The sequence below is a fragment of the Bos mutus genome, chromosome 19 (genome assembly GCF_027580195.1).
Source record: "Bos mutus isolate GX-2022 chromosome 19, NWIPB_WYAK_1.1, whole genome shotgun sequence".
NCBI classification, from domain to species: Eukaryota; Metazoa; Chordata; class Mammalia; order Artiodactyla; family Bovidae; genus Bos; species Bos mutus.
Genome location: NC_091635.1, coordinates 51,787,718 through 51,808,463, shown reverse-complemented (window position 1 = coordinate 51,808,463; position 20,746 = coordinate 51,787,718). Strand labels below are relative to the sequence as shown.

Genomic DNA, 20,746 nt, shown 5'->3' with positions numbered 1-20,746 from the left:
CCAGGCGCGGCAGGCTCAGCCTCCTCGGGGCCAGATCCCGGCGCCCGCCTCGCGCCCCGCACCCCGCACCCAAGCCCGGCGGGGCCCGAAGGGGTGGTGGGGGGTGGGGGGCGGAGGTCTGGGAAGCAGGGGGCGGAGTTCCGTCCTTCGCTGATTGGTTCGCGGCGGATGGGCTGCGGCCGGGCGCAGCCAACCCGCGGCGTGTTGCTATGTGCTGCGCCGAGGGGATAGGCGCGGGAGCGTGTCCGTCACCCGGCAGCCCCCGGCCCGGCCCGGAGGGATGCGGAGCGGCGGCGGCGGCGGCTGTGGCTTTAAGAGCGCGCCCGGGGCCCGGGATCCGGCCGGGCGGTCCTTCGCTGCTGCGCATCCCCGCGGAGCCTACCGCGGCGCGGGCCGGACGGGGCTGCTGGCTGCCTGGTGAGTGAGACGCGAGCGCGGCGCGCGTGGGCGTGGGGCGCGCTGTCAGCGCGGGGCGCCCGTCCCCGTCCCCCTCCATCCCGCCCCGGGGCCCCGGCGGCCCGGCTCCCTTGGAGCGAGCTCGGCACCCTCCGGCCGGCGCGGCCGAGGTGGGGTCCGGCGCGGGGGTCGCCCCGGGGCGGGGTCGGGGGGCCGCGGGCACAGGGGGCGGGGAGCGAGCCGCCGGGCCACGTGACCGGTTTGTTTACAAACACTGCCGGGGCCCCGGCTGTGGCCCGCGGCGGGCGCCGAGGGGGCTCAGGTCCCCGGATCGGGGCCGGGGACCCGGGCGACGAGCTGGGCAGGTCTGGAGCGCGCGGGGCGAGGGTGGGGGGTGTGAACCTGGAGATCCGATGGCCGCGCCTTTTTCAGCTTAGTTCCGGCGGGTTGGGACTAAGTGGGTGGGGGGCCAGGGTGGGAGTTCCAGGCGTTTGCTGTCCCCGATGTCGCTGGGTCTCCGCTGGAGACACTGGGTCCCGGGGCGCCGCCCTCGGTGCTCCCTCCTCCCGCCTTTTGGGGGACTGGCCGCCCTCAAGACTCCGAGGAGCGCTTGGCCGGCCCCGGGCAGAGGTAACCGCAGCCGAGTTCCTGCCTGGCCGCTTCCCGGCGCCTCCCCAGCGCCCTTGCCAAAGAGGTGGGCGCGAGTTCACTCCTGCCCGACGGAATCAAGGGGCCTCTCCAGCGAGTATCTCTCGGGAAGTGGGTCTGGCGGGGCAGCCCCGACCTCGCACTGCTTCAGGTGCATCCTCCCTGGCCACTGACCTCCTCTGGGTATCTTTACCCCAAGTGGTGACTTTTCTCTTGTTGTCGAGGGTGGTGGGGAGGGGAACCACCTGTTCTTTTGGACCGGGCCCAGGAGCCTGCCACCTCTGACTTCACTCTCGGCTTACAAGAGCTTACAAAGCCAAGGGAGTGAGCGCCCTCCGTTTTTCTGTGATGTAGCTGACCCGCCCGCAGTCCCGCGGCTTTGAATGGCAAGGGGAAACCGCTCCTGGGCTTCGCTGGGTTTTTTGTTTTTGAGCTCTGGCCTCCTTGTCAGTTGCTCTCCTCGAGTCTTGAGTCTGTTTTCAGTAAGTCGTTGCTTCTGATGAGTCTAAAAGCCGAAAAGACAGCTAGCTGCTTTTTTTGGCCACATCCTGCTGGCAGGCGGGATCTTAGTTCTCCCACCAGGGATGGAACCCACGCCCCCTGCGATGGCAGCTGGAGCCTTAACCCCTGGACCACCAGAGAAGTCCCAGCTATTCCTTCTCCCCGCTCCCTCTTTCTCCCATGTTCCTCTCTTCTGGTCCAGCAAGATGGGGCTGCCTGTCCTAGAGCATTGGGCAAGAAGGGACGCTGTCTGATTCCTTGTGTTCCACTTGCTCCCAGAACATTGGCCATACAAGGAACCTAGGGGACTGAAAAGCTAAGTGACTTGCCCAAGGCAACTGATGTCACTGGTTCTGGGGTGAGACGAGACCTCACATGCCCGATGCTGTCCAGTGCTGTCCTGATTCTGAGAGCTCAGGGCCTTGTGGTCAGTGGGCCTGGATTCACCCTTCCCTGACTTTCCTTTGACCTAGGTCACTGCCCCAGGACTGCATTGATGGATTGAAGCTGAGTTCTCTCTATTCCTTAGGCTGAGACTGAGCCTCCCCTGCCCCCGGCTCCCTACCCCCTCTTAAGGGAACACTTCAATTCTTCTAATGTATGATAATGAGCGTGCAAGTTCTTTACCAAGGAACAGGTCCAGCCTGGGGAGAGTTGTGCAAACTTCCCTTTGGCACCTTTCCGTATCCGCAGCTCCTTGAGAAGGGTCTGGGGCAGGAAGGAGCCTTGGGCTGATGCCCCTATTCAGTTTGGCATTGCCTCATCAGTTTAGGATTTGATAACAGCCTTTGTGTCTTGATAACTTGTGCTTGAACTAAAATCCAGAAGCTTGGAATTAGGGGTGAAAAATGGAAAATAAACACCGTGCATAGGAATAGTGTAAAATATTCCATAAAAATATTCCTTCATCCCTCTAGGAGAGTGGTTTTCAAACTGAACCACAGTGATGAATACATTTTACATCACTGCACAGAGGCCCGTAACTGCTTAAGTTCCCAGAAACAATAATTGCCCTGACTACCTGCAGTGTGTTCTATTTATAATTTTTTCCTACTTAATTAAAAAAAAATATCAACTGCTGGTCATGACTCATGGCCCACAGTTTGCAGAAACATTGCTGAAGTTCTCGGACTTAAATGTGCATAAAGACGACCTGGATAATGTTTGAACATGTAGTTTGTAAGTCCAGTCTGGAGATGTTTATTGTCAGTGGGGGACATTTTTAATAAGTGGGCCATGAAGTTATGAGGCAGATGGTTGATAAGAAACTCTGAACTAGTGGGAATTTGGGGCAATGAACAATGATATGCAAAGCCTTGATCAGATTATATGACCCACACTGTATTCAAACCCAGGACCACTCATCTGTTGCAGGCCTGGGCTTTGAAACAAGGGTGTAGTGTTTGCTTTCACCTGGCTTGACGCGTTGGCCCTGAGAGCTAGGCATAGGCCCTGTTACTCCCACAGTACCCTGCTCCAGTCCATTTGAGGGCTGCTGTTCACTATTCTGTACGACTGGATGTTTCTAGGTGTGTGGAGTTGGGGTCGTGAGTAGTGCCGTTGAACCTGCTGCATTATTCCCAGATTTAGGTGAATTTTCAGTGTTTGAATGATTTTAATGGTTTTGAGTTGATGATAACAGTCATTGTGCCTGGGACATTAATAGTCTGGCCAGCAGGAAAGGTTGATTTTGTTTAGTATCTGGGTGTTCCAGGCTGTGTAATCTGGAGGAAGGGCATACTGGTGATTTTTTGTTGTTGTTGGGAGCGGGGAGGGGAGCCAGGGGTTTGTCTCTTAATAAGAAGTGACAACAAGTTTCCATGCCCCCTTGCCGACCTCAGCCCAGCTTCTTTCCTGGGTGATGGCTCGGCTCCTGTGTGCAGGTGTATCTTGTTAGTCACCGTTTTCTGATGCTGTTACCTGTCTCTGTTACCCGTTCCCTGGTAGCTCAGTTGGTAAAGAATCTGCCTGCAATGCAGGAGACTGGGGTTGGATCCTGGAGAAGGAAATGGCAAACCACTCCAGTATCCTTGCCTGGAAAATCCCATGGACAGAGGAGCCTGGTGGGCTGCAGTCCATGGGATCGCACAGACTCAGACACGACTGAGCGACTAGCACTTTCACATCGCTTTACCTGTCTCTACTTTCAAGCAGAAACATACACAGCTGCTGCTTCCACATGTTGGATGTTTCCCTCTTAGTTCTTGTGTCCAAACACGTTGGTAAAAGAAGTTTCCTTGAATTAATCAAAGCTGCAATTTAGCTTCAGAAAAGATTCAAATTCAAATTCATACTCTGTGGTCCTTCCTGCCAAGGGTATGCCTTATTTGGGAAGGCTAACAGTAGAATTGTTGAAATTAACTTTAATAATATTCAGTTTGGTCAGGCAGCTCACATGGAGAGTGTTGAGTTTTGAGCCTCTGGAAAAGAAAAGAAAGCAACAAAAGGATAGCCAAGGATACGACATCCTAGGATAGGAAGAGCAGGTGGGATTCAAATAGAGGTCTGGATCAGTTTTCTTTATAAATTATCTTGGCATTTCCCTAGAGTCTGTCAACCAAACCACCAGTTGCTCTGACAATTGCATTCCCTTCATCACAAGAGGGTATAAAGCTCTGGAAAAGGAACTGCTTTATTTACTTTTAGCATCTAGTGATGGAAAGCAGGTTTCCCTGGCAGCTCAGTGGTAAAGAATTCGCCTGCAGTGCAGGAGATGCCAGTTCAATTCCTGGGTCAGGAAGATCCCCTGGAGAATGAAGTGGCAACCCACTCCAGTATTCTTGCCTGGAGATGCCATGGACAGAGGAGCCTGGTGGGCTACAGTCCATGGGGTTGCAAAAAACTTAGGGACTAAACAACAACAAACAATGGAAAACCAGGGCCTGCAGGCTAAAGGGATTCCCTTAAGAGTTTTGATTTTGGTGATACTATCCCTAACAAAAGGTGATACTACATCTCTCTGGAGTCCCTTGGAGCTTTGACCACAGCCCTAGAGATTTTAAAGTAGGATTATGCCCCTCCCATTACCCTTCAGAAAGCGTCCACCTCCTTTCCCTGTAGCCCCATCTCCCATCTTCTCCCACCTCATTCCCCACCGGTCTTCACTTGGTCTTTTCTTCTTCAGTCTGGCCTCAGTCCACTGCAGTGACCTTCCTGAAGTTTCTAAAACATGTAAGGTTTGTTTTTGTCATTGGGCCTTTCTGCTGGTGCCTGGACTCCAAAATTTTTGCATGATTGGGCTCCCTCAAATGCTGCTCAGAGAGCCCCTTCCTGATCTGTTATCTAGAACAGTCCTCCTTCCTTGCCCCTCAGCCTCTCTTAATCCCCTTATTTTTTTTTTTTTCAAAGCACTTTAATACCATCTGGAAGTGTATTGTCTACTTGATGGCTGGATTGGAGGCTCCTGTGTCTTGCTCACTGCTGACAGTGCCTGGCAGGGAGTAGCACAGGGTAAATATCTAATTGTTGCTGGAGTGAATGAATGAATGAATGACCAAGAGAGCCAAAGTTTAGAGTCTTTTAAGAGTAGAAACTGTGAGCAAAGCTAATGGAATTGATGGAATTCCAGTTGAGCTATTTCAAATCCTGAAAGATGATGCTGTGAAACTGCTGCACTCAATATGCCAGCAAATTTGGAAAACTCAGCAGTGGCCACAGGACTGGAAAAGGTCAGTTTTCATTGCAATCCCAAAGAAAGGGAATGCCAAAGAATGCTCAAACTACCGCACAGTTGCACTCATCTCACACGCTAGTAAAGTAATGCTCAGAATTCTCCAAGCCAGGCCTCAACAGTACGTGAACTGTGAACTTTCAGATGTTCAAGCTGGATTTAGAAAAGGCAGAGGAACCAGAGATCAAATTGCCAACATTTGCTGGATCATCGAAAAAGCAAGAGAGTTCCAGAAAAACATCTACTTCTGCTTTATTGACTACGCCAAAGCCTTTGACTGTGTGGATCACAATAAACTTCAGAAAATTCTTAAAGAGATGGGAATACCAGACCACCTGACCTGCCTCCTGACAAAGCTGTATGCAGGTCAGGAAGTAGCAGTTAGAACTAGACATGGAACAACAGACTGGTTCCAAATCAGGAAAGGAGTAAGTCAAGGCTGTATATTGTCACCCTGCTTATTTAACTTATATGCAGAGTACATCATGAGAGATGCTGGGCTGGATGAAGCAAAAGTTGGAATCAGGATTGCGGGAGAAATGTCAATAACCTCAGATATGCAGATGATACCACACTTATGGCAGAAAGTGAAGAGGAACTAAAGAGCCTCTTGATGAAAGTGAAACAGGAAAGTGAAAAAGTTGGCTTAAAGCTCAACAGTCAAAAAACTAAGATCATAGCATCTGGTCCCATCACTTCATGGAAAATAGATGGGGAAACAATGGAAACAGTGACAGACTTTATTTTTTGGGTGTTCCAAAATCACTGCAGATGGTGACTGCAGCCATGAAATTAAAAGATGCTTGCTCCTTAGAAGAAAAGTTATGACCAACCTAGACAGCATATTAAAAGCAGAGATATTACGTTGCCAACAAAATCCGTCTAGTCAAAGCTATGGTTTATCCAGTAGTCACGTATGGATGTGAGAGTTGGACCATAAAGAAAGCTGAGCTCTGAAGAATTGATGCTTTTGAACTGTGGTGTTGGAGAAGACTCTTGAGAGTCCCTTGGACGTCAAGGAGATCCAACCAGTCCATCCTAAAGGAAATCAGTTCTGAATGTTCATTGGAAGGACTGATGCTGAAGCTGAAGCTCCAATTCTTTGGCCACCTGATGCGAAGAACTGACTCACTTGAAAAGATCCTGATGCTGGGAAAGATTGAAGGCAGGAGGAGAAGGGAACGACAGAGGATGAGATGGTTTGATGGCATCACCGACTCAATGGACATGAGTCTGAGTAAACTCCGGGAGCTGGTGATGGAAGGGAGGCCTGGTGTGCTGCAGTCCATGGGGTCACAAAGAGTCGGACACAACTGAGCTACTGAACTGAAGAGTAGGAAATGACTTTCTTTTCTGTTTGTTTGTTTTTTTTTAAGTTTTCTTGGAGTATAGTTGGTTTACAATGTTGTTAATTTCTACTGTACAGCAAAGTGAATCAGGTATGTGTATGTAATACATATATCCCCTCTTTTTTGGATTTCCTTCCCACTTAGGTCAGCACAGGGCATTGAGCAGAGTTCCCTGTGCTGTGTAGTGGGTTTTCATTGGTTATCTATTTTATAATATTTTGTTTTCAAGAGAAGAGGAGGAAAAGAAGTTTTCTCTTCCCTTTCCTGAGAATTCCTGTTCCTGTGGAATTACTTTTCTTTTGGGATTTCTGCTTCTCACAAATTTTTCATCCTTTTATTCTTTTTATAGGTTGCCAAAGTCTCTAAAAGCTCTACTGTTATTTTTTTGTTGTTAATAACTCTTTCCTGCTCTACTAGCCTCACTCTAGGCTTCATTGTTCGGACAAACTTAGTAATCATGTTTCATGAGTACTAGGCACTGTGAGTAGAACTAAGAATCTTGACTTTGGAACCAGAAAGCTCTGTGACCTTGGACATTTTCTCTAAGTCTCTACTCCTTATTTGTCAAATGAGACTAATAATAGTTACTATCACACAGGGTTGATGGGAGGATTAAATGAGAGAATGCACGGGAACCCAGGCCCCGGGCCTGGTACATAAGCACTTGGTATTAGCTATTAATAGCAAGAGTAATGTTAATAGTTAGATTCTCTCTCTCTCTCACTGGCAGGAATTCCCATTGATTTGGGAGTGCAGTAAGACGGGGAAAACTACCAAATTTTAAATTAATATAAGTAAATGAAGACCAAAAAGGTCACTTAGATTTATCAGAACTGGAATGGAATGTAGAAGTCATCTAATTGGAAACTGCTAACTAACTCTTAATAAACATCCATGTGGAAGAAGTAATATTTATAGAAGTGTTTGGAAGAACAAGTTGTCTACCTGGTCTTAGTTTTATCCTTGATTTAAGTTGGGCCAACTGAAAGCTGCATACTTGGGCCATGTTAGCTCAGCCCCGCCAGAATTACTTTCACTGAGATGAACTTGAGATGGGCGTCCTGCCCTTTGCTTTATGGACTGATGCTCTCCAAAATAGCTTTATGTAACTTGCTACTATATTTCTTCTAAGAGTTTACATTGTGGAAGACTTAAGCTATAGCTTCACTTAATGTCTCTGTTAAGTGAATTGGAGAAATTTTCTTTCAGAATCTGGTGCCAGGAAAAGCTTTGCCTGTCCCAGGGAACTGGCATGACTTTGCTTGTGGACAATTGGGTGTAACTGATCATGTTTCTCTTTTTGCTTTGGCTGCCAGGAAGCAGAGAAACAAATTTGTGGCTTGACTTTAGTAACTGTCGGGCCCTGTATCCCAATTTTTTCCAGTGGTAACTTTATCCTTTTATTTTCCCTGCTTTCAAGCTAATGGTTTATAACTCTGTATTATTTAGATATTTGCTGGATTGGGCATTCAAATTCATTTTATGTGTTACATTTTAGAGACACAAACGTTGAGGCTCAAACAGGCAATAAGAACTTGCTTATTAATACACAGAACTAAGTAGGGCACAGGATAGACTGTAAACTGTATCTTTTATTTCTCAGGTCCAGGGCTCTTACAACTCCTGTGCATTCTGGAAGAGTATCAACTCCTGACTTAAACTCTAAAGAACTCATAATGTCTCAATACTAGGCAAAGCCTCCCTTCTCTCTTGGGATGGGACTGAGCAGCATCTGCCAGTGAGGTGTGGCACTGCCTCCTGAATCCCTGTTTCCTGGCTGGGTCACCGACCTCTCTGGTCTCCTGTGTTACGGGGCAGTCAGGCCTCCCCTGTGGTCTTGGGAATGCAGTATGTCCGGACTTAGTGGGTTTTCGCTGGAATGAGAGTCCCTGCTCAGGATGAAATCAGCCTCTAGTGTCTGGAGTTCCCATGGCTGTTTCTTGCCATGAAAGAAAGGCTTGATATCCAGATGGCAGATGGGTGCCTGATGCTGTTTACTCGCTAAGTCGTGTCTGACTCTTTGCCACATCATGGGCTGTCGCCCGCCAGGCTCCTCTGTTTTCATAGGATTTCCCGGGCAAGAATACTGGAGTGGGTTGCCATTTCCTTCTCTAGGGGATCTTCCCAACCCAGGGATAGAACTCATGTCTCCTGCTTGGCAGGTAGATTATTTACCACTGAGCCACTGGGGAAGCCAAATATGTGCCACTGACTGAGTCCACTGGGTGTGAACAGGGGTTGAGATCAGTTGGGCAGAAGAAAGTGGCTTTATTTTAGCTGATGTGAAATTTTGTTATAGGAAATATTGACCTGCCTAATGATGAATTTTCCCATGGTGTTCTGGGTGGGAATACCTGGGGCAAGAGAACATATCCTGCCTGAGTCAGGAAAATTTTGATTCCTTTTTTGAGATAGAGAAAAGGAACCTCTGGCCTGGGGCTGAAATTCAACCTTGGTTTTATTTTATTTCCCTGGGTAATCATCATTCAACAGATGATAAGACCTTTGGGAGAAAAAGATAAGTTATAATATGGCCCCTAAGAGCAAATCCTCAAATAGGAGTGATTAAGGCGTCTCTGTCAATAACCAGAGTACAAGGTAGAAGGAGTTTAAAGTCCTTACAGCGATACAGAAAGAAGGGTAGGCGTTTTGGAGATAGGATTGGGAAGAGTGAAGAGGATTTCAGCATGCAGAAAGAAACATGCCAGGGGAAACAGTGTGTGCAAAGGCACGGAGGTACGAGCTTGAGAGGTAATGTATGAGGAATGCCAGGAGGCATGTGTGATGCGGGGAGAAATTGCTTAGGTTGCCATTGCTGTCGAGTAGCTCCACAGAAGTGGACTGTGACATACATTCACAGCAGAACTCTGGACGATGAAGACCTGTGAACAGGTCTGGCTGACATAGATAATTATTGTTTTTTAGTTGCTCAGTCGTGTCTCTTTGCAACCCCATGGACTGCCACACTCCAGGCTTCCCTGTCCTTCACAATCTCCCTGAGTTTGCTCAAACTCCTGTCCATTGAGTCAGGATGCCTTCCAACCATCTCATCCTCTGTCACCCCCTTCTCTTCTTGCCCTCAGTCTTTCCCAGCATCAGGGTCTTTTCCAGCGAGTCAGCTCTTCGCATCAGGTGGCAAAGGATTGGAGCTTCAGCATCACTTCTCCCAATGAATTTGATGTCCTTGCTGTCCAAGGGACTCTCAAGAGTCTTCTCCAGTACCACACTTTGAAAGCAGTTCTTCAGCGCTCAGCCTTCTTCATGGTCCAGCTCTCAGCATCCATACGTGACTACTGGAAAAACCACACGTAGGTAATCGGCATCCTCAAAAGTAAGACTGTCCCTAGGGATTCTCGACCTTGATTGTCTTAAAAATTCCTGGCCCAGCTAAAGGCCTATAGAATCAGAATTTTCAGGATAGGGAATCTAATAAGAATAAACAAATAATACCCCTGCATATCCCCGTTTCCTAGATTTTTCTTCGCAGCCCACCTCACTCTGTCTGGAAATCAGTAAGGCAGTTGCTCTCCCAGGCAGAAACCAGCTGCTAAACCTCCTTAACCTTTGGCCTCCTTTCCCTTAGTTTCTGTGTTTGCCTCTTCCTATTCTTCTTTTGTTTATGCGTCCCTGTGTATCATCCATTGTATTTGTTTCCCCTTAATCGTTTTCTTTGAGCACTGTCGTCTTTGTTGGGGTGTCCCTACCTAAACTGACCCACCTCCAAAGGGACCATAAGGTAGAAAGGATTCGCTTTCAGTATTTGCTGTGCTAATGGTATAAACGTGTATTATGTAAATATATATTAGATAGGGCTTTTGGTTAGTTTTGCTTACATGGTTCTTAATTTGTTTTCTTCAGGATTTGAGGGGAAAAGTATTTCCACCCATAACTGCAGCCTGAAAGCCAAATATCCCGTTAGCGTGAAGAGATGATAAGAACTGAAAACTAGCTTTTTCTTGTGCCTAATTTGTTGTCCCCGTAGACGGCAATGGCACCCCACTCTAGTACTCTCGCCTGGAAAGTCCCCTGGACGGAGGAGCCTGGTAGGCTGCAGTCCATGGGGTCACTGAGGGTCGGACACGACTGAGCGACTTCCCTTTCACTTTTCACTTTCATGCATTGGAGAAGGAAATGGCAACCCACTCCAGTGTTCTTGCCTGGAGAATCCCAGGGACGGGGGAGCCCGGTGGGCTGCTGTCTATGGGGTCGCACAGAGAGGGACACGACTGAAGTGACTTAGCAGCAGCAGCAGCAATCTGCTGTCCCACCTTCTGGTTCAGGTTATTCTCTTCCCTCATTTGTTTTCTCAGGTTGCTGCAATTAAAAGTTGACGCACTGGGCCAACCCTGGGAGTCTGAAGATGTTTTGAGAGAACTTGACATCTTTCGCGTTGTCATTAACTGACTTAGTCTCTCTCTCCGGGAGGTATTGTCTTAGAGGGCTCAGGACCAAGGATGAACCTCTTCAGATCACTTTCTATCATGTCTTGGTTGAAGGATCCCCTGGAGGGGGTTGGTTCCCAGATTCAAATCTCAGTTTTGGTACTTTCTATTTAAGCCACTGGTGGCTCAGACAGTAAAGAATCTGCCTGCAGTGCAGAAGACCTGGGTTCGATCCCTGGTTTAGGGAAGATCCCCTGGAGAAGGAAATGGCAGCCCACTGCAGTATTCTTGCTTGAAGGATCCCGTGGACAGAGGGGCCTGGAGTCCTGTGGTCAGTGGGGTCACAGAGTCAGGTACGACCGAGCAGCAAACACTTTGAGTTCACTTTTTGGTACTTGCTAGCAGAGTGACCTTGGACAAGTTGCTTAACTTCTCTTGGGCTTTTTCATCATCTTTCAAATAGGAGTAATCATAATAATACCTGCCTGTCTGGGTTGTTGTGAGGATTGAGATAATACATATCAAGTGCTTCACCCCTCATGGGCCCATGGTAAGAAATTAATAAATTGTGGAGTTCTGGAGGCTTTCTGACAGTTGCTGAAAGGCCTCAGTGACTCTTCCTACCTCCTTTGCTCATTTCCTACCTTCCTTCTCTGAGCTAGTAGTGCCAGCAGGGCTTTGGGCTAACTATGACAGATGATTAACTGGATGTGGTTCCTAGACGTGATCAGGAATGACACACAATCTAGCGGGAAGATTAGCCCATAAACTAGTAGCTCTGTGGAGGCCTCTTAAAGTATATGAAGAGTCTACACCGGCAACATGCTTGGCCCCCTAGTGTGCCAGGCTGGAAAGGAGATGAGGCTGTCATTCTTACTAAAATCTGCCATTCCCATAACAGGAAGAATCCAGAAATTTGCTCTAGAATGAATCTATCTCCCCCACCCTGTTCCTCTTTCATTTCTTCAATAAATGGCCACGCTAGGTGACAGTTTAATTCTTAGAACAAAATGCATCCATCTTTAGGGTGGTGAAGGCTGAGACTTTGGACATACAGGCAGCCTTTGGAAAGTGCCTCTGCCCTTTTTTTCTCCTGAGTTTTAAGTCCAGTTTCCAAATTCCAATCGTGGAAAGGCAGGGAGCCCAGCCACAGATGTCAGAGTCGAGTTTTGGATTTATTTGAATTGGGAGATTAAAGTGAGAAAGCCAAAGGCATGCTGACAGCGGAACAATAGAATGGTATTGGCAGATTTGGGATGGATGGCTTGTAGCTAATTGGGGCCCCAGCTGTGCCCTAGGGGAGCAGCAGTTAAAGAGAAATCAAGGTCACACAGTGCCCTTGTTCCAAAAGACATTCATTTATTCAGTAAATAATATTGGATCTCTGAGTGTGTGAGACACAGGCGACAATCAAATAATCATCTCAGTAACCACAGTGGCAAGTGCTATCACGTGGAGCTGGGGGCCTGGCCTTGTGGGGGTTGGAGGAGTCTAAGGTGAGGGTTCCCTTGAGAAGTAATCTGAGGACGGGCCATATCTCTTACTCTGCTTTCCAAGACGTTTTCTTTACAGATCTTCTAAATGGCTGCTTTACATAACAGTTCACATGTAGCCTTGTCTGGGACGGAGGAATGGGCTGGATCCCTGTCTGGGCCCCAGATCATGGGAGGAATGCAGTCATTTTGTTTTAACCAGGATTAGCCTCTCTGAGCATGGCCAAGCACAAAAGAAGGACTGACACTGAAGGTGCCAGGCCCTGGGGACTGCAAGTGGGTCCATCTGGTTTCTTTGAAACGTGGAGCAGAGGCAAGGTCAACGGACCCTTTCCTTCTTGGCCTGAACCAAGTCTGACACTGCGTTTTCTCTGACTCATTCTTACCAAGAGCAGCAGCTCAGACTGCCTTGGGGCGTTAGTGGGGACCATCCTGGAAGAGAAGGTTCCTGGGTGGGAAGTCTGGGGGTTTCTTTAGGGGTCTGGAAGCCACTGTCAGCCTGGGAATGGTGCCTTGGGAAGTTGCCCTAGGTGGGCAGTGGTGGGAAGGGCCAGGGGAGGCTGAATGGAAAGTATTTCTGCCAGCAGACAGCAGCTGGGTAAAACCATCAGAGGTTTTTATGGTGGGGCCTGTCAGAGATAGGGCTCCACAGTCCTGGGTTTCAACCTGCCCGCCCAAGTGAGTTTACATCAGAAGAGTTTGTGGAACATTAATGGTGTGTGAGTCCCGTGTAATGCCCAGAATTCAGTATTTTAAATGTACTGGATAATGGCAAAGTAAGGAGACTATAAAAAATATCAGCTGTATAGAGCAGCACGGAGCCAATGACGGTCATTCACTTTACTCAGTTAATTAACATTTATCAAGAATCTCCAGTGTGCTGGCTACCAGGAGTCCTTGGGAACCCAGGGGGGTGGGCGGGTAGAGACTGAACCTCTGATACAGAAAGTTTCCAGCCTGAGAGTGGAAAAGTACCATTCCAGAGAACAGCTTTTTTTGCATGCTGGATGAAGGGGGCCCCTAGCTCTGCTTAGGCTCTCTTTTTCTTTTGGCCTGTGAGGCACGTGAGATCCTAAGCTCCCCAACCAGGGGCCGATCCTGCATCCCCTGTATTGGCAGCACTGGACTGCCAGGGAAGTCCCTCTTCAGGGTCTTATTCGAGCTGGGTACTAAGGGATGAGTAGGTGTTTACTGCGGAGAAGGTGATGGCACCCCACTCCAGTACTCTTGCCTGGAAAATCCCATGGACCGAGGAGCCTGGTAGGCTGCAGCCCATGGGGTCGCGAAGAGTCAGACACAACTGAGTGACTTCACTTTCACTTTTCACTTTCATGCATTGAAGAAGGAAATGGCAACCCACTCCAGTGTTCTTGCCTGGAGAATCCCAGGGACGGGGGAGCCTGGTGGGCTGCCGTCTATGGGGTCGCACAGAGTCGGACACGACTGAAGCGACTTAGCAGCAGCAGCAGGTATTTACTGGGCAGAGAACATAGGTTAAGGCTTTGCAGGAGGCTGAAATAACTTGAGAAAAGGTAATGAAGGAGCTCAGTCTGATGGGGAAACAGGTTTGCAGCAGTGTGGGAAGCTGACGAGAAGATACAGAGAATTGGGCCCAGGTTTCAGTGCCACCTAACGGGGGTTGAACCTTGTCTTGCAGGCTGCTAGGAAACCACTGGAGGTTTGAAACAGAAGAGCACTGTGATCAGATTGTGCTGTTAATAGAGTTCTAGAACAGTTGGGTTGGAGAGGTAAGAGCTGAGTCAGGGGGCCTAGTTCAGGAAGTGCAGGGTGAGAGAGGGCCTGGCTCGCAATGCTGCGGCTTGGACTGAGGGCGACAGTGGGAGGGTGGGTTGTCGAGGCAGTCAGCTGTGTAGGGGACAGACGGGGTGTGTGTGAGTGACAGAAGGGAGAGAGAAGAAAGGGTGTTTCCTGCCTGGGCAGCTGGGCCTCCAAGAGGAGGGGACAGAAGAGGGGGACAGGGGATCGGAGCCGGGGGAGGGTGAGAGATGGTGCTGGCTTTGGGAATTTGAAGCGCTTTCCTAGGAGCCAGAAAGGGGTCCCCTGTAGAGAGGAATCCACGGACTTCCCTGGTGGTCCAGCGGCTAAGACTCCGCGCTTCCCCTGCAGGGGGCCTGGGTTCCATCCCTGGTCGGGGAAGTAGATCCCATAACTGAGATCCAGTGCAGCCAAATTAATAAAAATAAATAAATATTAAAGAAAGAAAGGAATCCAGAAAGGTATTTAGAAGACTTGAGTGTGGATGAGAATGCTGGAGGGGGAGGGGAGAGGGCAGGCAGGCAGGCAGGCATATATGGTGGAAGCTCCTCCAAGGAGGAGGATGGACGAGCTGCCAGGGAGACTGAGGCTCAGAGAGGCAAGAGAAGGCCTGTAAGGGAGAGTTTCAGGGGAAAAAAACAGCCCAGCGAGAGAGTGAATGCAGCACCAGGGCCAAATAAGTGCTAGCATTCAAAAGTATTAGTGTTTGGACTTGGCATGTTGGAGGCTGCCCATATTTTTGTTACTCAAAAGCCTGGTTGTGATAAATGATATTCGTGGAGCGCTGCCAGAAGGCTGTGTAGCTCTCCCATTCCTCCGGAGAGTCGATATCGCTGGATCCAGCCAGACCATCCGAAAGCCACGTTCTTGGGCCGCCCTCATTTGACCCCGTGTAGAATCCCAGTTACTGAATCGCCCTTCAGTGTTCCTCATGCTGTCCATTTTCATGGAGGGGCCTCTGAGAAAGACTTGCAAGAGAATTCCGGGGTGGAAAGGGCTGACCCACTGGGGCTCTATCCCCTGGCTTGCTCATTGTCTCCTGCAACCACCCAGAGGAGAAATGTCTCTCAGAGAATCTGTATCCTGAACAACCAAGATGCTTTTATTTCATAGGAAACACGGCTGGTATTTTCTTTTCCTGCCTTGGTTCCTGGGGAGCTCAAAGCCAAATTTGCAGTGGAAATTCAGTAAATCTTTAGCAATTTAATAGCATGCGTTTGTGTCCTAACTCTCTTTGTGTTCTTTAATTCTTCCAACCCTAATTTCTTAATCTATTTCAATAGTATTGTATGATTTGTGCTTTTGTAAAGCCCCCTTAAATCCTTTTTGGATCTTGATGTTGTATAAGAAAAAGAAGGGAGCCATCAATGAACTTGAGCCAAACGTGCTTGGTAATGAATCTTCAGACAGATCATATTTGGTTAGAGTTGTAGAAACAACCCAAAGTAATATCTGATCTCTTCCTAGGCAGCTAGCAACAGCTGTTTGTATGTAATGACTAGTAAATTACTTTCAAGTTTCAGGATATTCAAGAGGAAGTGCCTCTTCTCTATGCAGGTGTTCTAACAGATGTAAGCCTCATATGGGGGCCTCCCAGGCAGAGTGCTGAACTAAGGGCCATGTGGTAAATATATTGTTTTGCTAACAGATGTTGCAAAGCACTGTTGAGCCAGTGGACTTTGTGAGGCTGGCATGTTTCTGTGACCTCGCAAAACAGAAGGTTGGTGGGTGGGCAGTTTACTCTGGGGCAGTGTTCAGCTGGCAGAGACATCATTACAACATGAAATCAGGATTTTAAGAGCTGAAGGAATCCTAGAGATCATGTAGGATTATCATCTGACAGATAATCCCCCTGAAATCAAGACTAGACCCTGTATCCAACATAGAGATGAATGGTTGGTTTTGTTTATGAACGAGTGGTTTCCTGAATATCCAAATGGTTTATTTATTTTTCATCAACTAGATGTATTTAAAATACCACCTGAGTTCAGAGGTATAAAGTGGTTAACCATGAAGTGATAGCATTGTTTTTCCCACGTGCCTTGCACATCAGCTTGTGGCAGTTTTAATGCAGAGTTTCAATAATGTTTTCAGTAGCAGCCCCCTCCTGGGATCAGTAGAGTCAATGCAGACTGCAGAGGAAACCTTCCATTGCATGAAGTGATGGAGTGGTCTGTTGTTCACAATGACACTGCAGTAATGTCAGATCCCCAGCTAAGCCACCAGAACCTGCTTAAACCACAGTATACCTTTAAGTGGATTAATTTAGGCCTAACCCTCTAACCACCATGAGTCAACCTGGCAGACAGGAGCACCGCTCATTCGGGTCTCGTGAACAGGAAGGGTTCCCGCGTGTTTTTTTCTCTTGCTGGTGAGGATGATCGCAGCTTCTCAAGGTTACGGAGTGCCAGCCACATGCCAGGTGCTCTGCTGAATGCTTCCCTTGCATTATGTCATTTGATGCTTTTGTCTCCTCCACGAGGTAGGCGCTGTTAGCCTCTTTCAGGCAGCTTGCCCAGTGGCGATGCAGCTAGTGAGAAGAACCAAGACAGAATCCAGGTCGACCTCTAATCCTGTCCTCCTCACCAGGAGAAGATACCACCACCCTCTTCTCTCAGGTGGCAGCCCAGGAAAACTGGGCCCCCTGCTCCCTGGTCAGGGTCGAGGATTCTGGTGAGATCAGGAAAACGGGGAAGAGAGAGGGGTATCTCCTGGGACAGAGGTTTTCCGCAGCCATTCTGTCTCTTTGTTTTCTGTCTCCAGTCCCAGAATGGCTCACCTGTCCCCTTTCCACTGCAGCCTGTTTATTGCCTCCAGTTGGGTCTTCTCTCTTTCTTCCTGGAACAAGCTAGTCAGTCAACAAGCGCCTACCCTCCTGTCCTTAAAGGCAGCATGAAATCCTCCTTAGGATTCCTAAGAGTTCCTACAATACGTGCGTCTGTGCTCAGTTGTGTCCGACTTTGCAGTCCCATGGCCTGTAGCTCGCTAGCTCTGTCCATGGGATTCTCCAGGCAAGAAGACTGGAGTGGGTTGCCATTTCCTCCTTTAGGGCCTACAATAAGTACAAGATGGAAAAGCTGGAAAATGGTTAAGCTGTAACCTCAACAGATACAGATATATATATATGTATGTATGCATTTATATATAGATAGACAGCTTCCGTTGGTGACTCAGTTGATAGAGTCTGCCAGCAATGCGGGAGATGTGGGTTCAGTCCCTGGGTTGGGAAGATGCCCTGGAGAAGGAGCGACTAAGCGACTTCACTTTCTTTCTTTCTTTACTATATGCCAGGTGCATATGTTAAGTACTTTATAGGTTTTAGCTTAGTTAATTCTCATAAGAGCCTTATGAGGTCATTATTAGTGTTCCTAGATTTTGATGAAGAGAGCAAGGCCCAGAGAGTTAAGTTATTCAAGGTCACACAGCTAATAAATTATTGAACTGAGATTTGAAATCCTCGGAGTCTGGTTCCAAAAGCCCTTTTTAAAAATAGAATTGTAATTAATTACATATTGCACAATATGATATTAATTTCAGGTATACAACATGGTGATTTAATATTTTCATACATTATGAAATGACCGCCACAGTAAGACCTGTCACCGTACAAAGTTATTACCGTATTGCTGACTGAATTCTGTGTGTACATTTCATCCTGATGACTCATTTTATCGCTGGAAGTTTGTATCTCACCTGTTTTATTTGTACCCCCACACCTCTCCTCTTTGGCAGCCACCAGTTTGTTCTCTGTATCTGTGACTCTGTTTCTGTTTTATTATGTTGGTTCATTTGCTTTGTTTTTAGACATATACGTAAAATCATATGGTGTTTGTTTTTCTCTGACTTATTCTACCTTGCACAATACCCTCCAAGTGCAACCATGTAGTTGCAAATGTCAGGATTTCATTCATTTCTATGACTGAGTAATATTTCATTGTGTGTATATATGAATAAATAAATATATATATTATATATCACATCTTTATTCATCCATCAGTGAACACACTTGCTTCAATATCTTGGCTATTGTAAATGGTGTTGCAGTGGACATAGGGGTACATAGATCTTTTTGAATTAGGTGTTTTGGGTTTTTTTTTTTTAGTTAAATATCCAAAATCCATCTGTTCACCCACTGCCTCGTATTGCCTTTATGAAGGACATGAAAGTGATGAGATGGTCAAATCTGCTTTTTAAATACATAACACTGGCTGAAATGCAGAAGGTGGGTTTAGGGGGGAAGGAGACTCAGCTGTCTGCCAGGGCTGTGTGCATCAGCGATGCTGTGTTCCTGACAGTGCTTTAGGGCCTTTGTGAGCATGGCCACGAGGGAAATCGCCCCTTAGGGGAAGGAACACTGCTGCGGTTCCTCCGGTGTGCTCACCACCTTGGGAGGAGAATTCTAGGTTTAGAGAAATGTCATCCCAATGATCCCAATGGTACCATCTACCTTGCTTGAAGACAAGCTAGACAATCCTAATGAAGCGGCAGGAAAACCATGTCTGTCTCTGAACTCTCTGGCCTCCTTTTTCTTTTTCTTCTTTTTTTGAAGCAGCAGCATCTTTTTTTTTTTTTTAATTCATTGACCACTAAAAACAGTAATAGCTACAATTTTGGTGTTTTGTATGCCAGCGCTGTGCATGTACTTATATGTACTTATATGCACTTATGTACTTATGTACTTATACCTCTCGTTTGATCCTTCTCACCCTGAGTATGTCGGTTTTATTAGAACTGGGGAAGCTGGGGGTAAGGGGAGTTGAAGAACTTGCCACAGTCCCTCAGCTACAGTGGAGCAGAACCAGTCTCTCTTTTTAGTTTACCATTTTCACAATTTTATTTTTATTTTATTAAATTTATTTTTTTGGCCAGCCTGTGGGATCTTAGTTCCCTGACTAGGGATCGAACCCACACCCACTTCACTGGAAGCGTGGAGTTAACCACTGGACCACCAGGGAAGTCCCCTATCACCAGTTTCTGATTGCAGGGCCCACTTCTTTTCCAGGCCGTCTTTGCCTGCCTTCCTCCAGAACAACACTCCACGATGAAGCGACAGCACTGACGCACGCCTCGCGGTGGTCCTGTCCTGTGGCTGGTAGGGGGGTCACTTCCCCCAGCGAGTTCCGTCCTCCCCGTTTCTGAGGCTCTGTGAGATCGGATGCAACCTTGTTCACTGTCACTTACCCAGTCCCTTCATGACTTACCTGAGGGCTCGGTACCTCCTTCCCCTCCCTCCTGGGGACACGCAGAAGTTTCTGTTTTGAATTCCACCTGCAGTCGTGGCTTCTGGTAGAAAAGCCCAGTCCATGAGGTGGGATGTCTAGGTTCGCTGTGCGCTCCCTCTGAGTTTGGCTCTCAGCATGGCGTATTTGAGGTCTTTGTTTTTAATCATAATAGTTCACATCTTTTCTTTCCACGCCGACCAGCAGGGGCCAGCTGGAGGTGGTAGCAAATCTCCCTTTAATTTCTACTGTGATGGATTATTACTTTGCTTAAAATGGTGTTTAATTTGTACACGTGCCCTGAGGCTTTTAAATATTGAGCTCATTTGATTATTGTTGGAAATCAATTTAAACTCCACAACGTGTTCAGCAAGGTGGACTCAGGATGCCCCATGGAGCCTGTGGCCCCATTAGCAGGTACCAGAGTCCAGAGATTAAAATGCAGTGAGTTCTGCAGCCCTTTAGCCTTAATTTCTTCCTTAAAAAAAAACAAAAACAAAGCTATTTCATCTTCCTTCCTAACAACTGACTTCTTTTTACTTCCTTTTAAAAAATGGACTGCTTTTTAAGGAAGCAGCTTTCAATATTTGGCCTTAAGAGGGGAGGAGACAGTAATTGGTGATTATTTTTTGGTCTCCAGCTCTTCACTTTTTCTGGCTCAGCCCATTCTTTCCTTTCTTCTCAGGTTCAAGGACCCCCCTCTTGATCCTCCTTCACGTTACTTTCCACTTTCCCCCTCTTATTCCTTCTTGTTTGCCCTGCAGCAGTTGAACAAGATTCATATTTCAGCAAGCCACTTTTTCTTTCTTTCCATCTTGGGGAAGGAGTCACCTTTTGTGGGTTCCTGTCAATTCCTAGGAATGAGTGGAGACTTTGCAAGGAGCAGAGCAACTGTAGAGCAAAGTCCAAGGCTGTTCGGGGCTTTTCTAGCACCAGGCAGCCTGCGATGTTGCTTGCATGGTCCGTTTTTCTCTTCTTAAGTTCTGAGCTGGATGACTGTGTTTGTATGTGACACATGCATGTTTAAAGCAGACTATGAATGCCAGTTTCTCCAAAGGTTTGCGTAAGTTTTGAGATTCACATTTGAAGCTGAGCACAACCAGAAATCCCTGCCTGTGAACTTTTTTTGGGGGGTTTCCTACAGAAGAGAAGTGAGAAAAATAATTCTACTCTGGGGAAATGCATAATTCAGCTGTCTGCGTGTGTAAGGAAACAGACTCTGGGGCTGCTCTGTAAACCCAGACTGGCAGCCAGGGCTCACTGTTCCCTCGCCTTCCTGCAAGTTTGGATCAAAGGCGGACAGGCCAGCTGG

The 20,746-nt window shown here is 47.6% G+C and overlaps 1 protein-coding gene across 4 annotated transcripts in view; it reads left to right on the top strand.

Annotated features, from left to right (window-relative positions):
* Positions 1 to 257: 257 nt before the first annotated feature.
* YPEL2 (yippee like 2) overlaps positions 258 to 20,746 on the top strand; it is a 74,254-nt gene continuing 53,765 nt past the window's right edge. For 2 of the 4 annotated variants that reach the window (XR_011468064.1, XR_011468063.1), the window contains exons 1-2: positions 258 to 417; positions 9,648 to 9,872. The gene's annotated coding sequence lies outside the window, so the exon portion shown is untranslated. Of the gene's footprint in view, positions 418 to 707; positions 762 to 9,647; positions 9,873 to 20,746 lie in introns of those variants that run through there. The other 2 variants (XM_070390581.1, XM_070390583.1) reach the window with 2 other exon arrangements.